Genomic DNA, 2545 nt, shown 5'->3' on the forward strand with positions numbered 1-2545 from the left:
GGAGAGCCTGTCTGTGCTTCAGAACCCCCTGCCCAGGGATCAGGTTGTGCCCCTGCCACTCCTGCCAAAGAACAAGCCAGGGCTCTGGTGCAATTGGCGGCCGTGATATCTTTCCTACTGGTAGGATCCAGAAAGGAGTGCCAGCAGCCCAGCCACAACCAACCATGGACAAAAATGCAGGCAAATCTCCAAATCGGAGAGATTTCAGGATGAAAACCTGTTTCTCAGGATCTTTTTATTTTAATCCCCCACAGCAGAGAAGCCATTTCAAGAAGATAGGTATTTTTTTTTTGCAGTCACCAAGGTGAGAAAAGAGGAAGTAGCTGAGATACGGAGATAGGGTTTTAGATGTTTGCTTTGTTGAAAAACAGTTTTTCTTCTGTGAGGGTGCTTCTGTGATACAAATCCTCTGGCTTAAAAAATGCCCAAAAAGACTCTGTTGAAGGAAGAATTGCATGCAACCCTCCTCCCTACCAAGCAGACATTTGCAAGGCTTCTTTGAAAGAGAGTCACTCCAAAAGTAGACAGACATTTGACCCACAGACTTAGTACTTGGGGTTCCATTTTGCCTTCTTTTATTTTCTTCTGAGCACTTGATGGTCCAGCTGAGGCAGGTACAAAACACTCAGGTCTCCTCTCACTCACATGTAATGGTGAGGTCATTACCAGAGAAGTCAACAAAAGCATTTGTACCAAGCCCTGCATGAAGGCCTGATCAGACACAACAGAAGGTACATGCCTGCTCCATCAAGGTCTTATGCCCTCTGGCTTTGTGGGTAAACCATGTGGCAGTCCAGCCCTATAGAGTCATTCAGAGTAATATAAAATGTGAGCTGGGGAACCACTGGCCCAGAACAGGAGAGATTCAGTAAAAGGGCAGTTCAAGATGAACATTTCAGCTGGAGCCTTCCTTTTCCCAACAGAGCGAGAACTGCTCATACAGGCTCTTCACTCCCCACAAAACACCCCAGGAGAGCCATGGTCACCCTCCCATCACTATCACATAGGTTTAGGGCTACTTTAATGAGCAACAGGGTTACATCAGTACACTGCTCACAACTTGCATGCATTTGTAGTCATGCATACATTTGTACTTCATATCTATTGGCCCTTTATCACATTACATTGACTGAGGAATATCTTCAGTCTCAGGCTCTGGGTTAACCAAAGGCCTTATTCTGCTTTGATAGCAAAGCTTTCTCCTCTAACTGCAGATTTTTCAGAACTACCTGTGTTTATACTGCTACACTACTGCACGTCCATCCTCTGGCTCCAACATCCCTTTCACACCTAAAGTGTTCAGACTTAGTATATTAACCCAGATGCTACTGGTATTGTTCTCTTAATAACACAAGATCCTCCCAAACACAATGGGATCAGAGGTATGGTTGAAAAAATTGAGCCTTCTGCTACATTGAAAGACAAACTTTAATGGAATGTCTGCACAGTGAGTTTGGGTTATCTTCTCTCAGGCTGCTACTAGTCTATGATAAAAGTTGCTTGGAAGGGGAAAAAAAAAATCCCACCAATCCAGAAAATTCTGTGTTCATTTTCAGTTGTGTGTTCAAATTAAGAATTATATTTTTTGATCAAGAATAAGGTATCTGTACATATGAATCAACTACATGCTTAATTCACACTCTGAACCTCTCCCAGTTGTAGAGACCTGGTCCACGAGGAAGCTGCAGCAATTTAATTAAAGGGTGGTTTTTTTTTAAATTGACTATGGAGAAAGTAATATGCATGATCATTTGCAGTCCTTTGCTGTATCAAACATACTTCAGCTGAGAGAAATAAGGCACATGACCATCTCTTGATCAAAATGGCTTTTGAAAAAAACAAGTGAAATAGGTGCAACATCTGTTTGTAGATTAATTCCTTTGGATTAGATTCCCTTCCCTGAAGACTTTACTGTCCATGCAGCCTAGTTGGTTTTCTTAGGAGGAATGAGGTTGTACATTTTAAAAATTAACAATACTTCTCTATTTTTCAATCTATGGATTTTGAAGTGCTTTAAAGAAGACAAGCAGTTATGTGGTTAAAATTTATAGGAACTTGGCAGGTTGATGGCAGGGCCAGGAATTGAAACATGGTTATTAGATGCTATTTCTCCCCCACCATAGTTAAGTGAAAGCACTGACAAAAGAGATAAAACTAATGACAGTAAAAGAAATAAAGAAGCAAACCCCCCTCCTTAATTCCAATTAAAGTGTCTCAGAAAGCCTTTGCATGAGTGAGGACATACCCCTTTCTGTTCTATAAGTTTAATATATAAGGATCTTTATCTTAAAAAAGAGGAACTGCCAGATTCAATTGTAGTCTTGAAAATGCCTAATTCCTCTACTAACCTCACAGGCATTAAACATACACCTAGACACAAGATCAACAAGTAGGTGGAAAGGCTTCATGTGACTATACTCTATACCTACAGTACAGACACCACCAGGTGAAGCACAAAGAATTACCAAAACTCAACATGTTGAGCATCCTCAAAGTTAAGAAAAAAAAAAGGAAGCCACTGTTTTAAGCTGCAGAAAGCGTACTG

Source organism: Gallinula chloropus (genome assembly GCF_964237585.1).
Source record: "Gallinula chloropus genome assembly, chromosome: 2".
Taxonomy (NCBI): Eukaryota; Metazoa; Chordata; class Aves; order Gruiformes; family Rallidae; genus Gallinula; species Gallinula chloropus.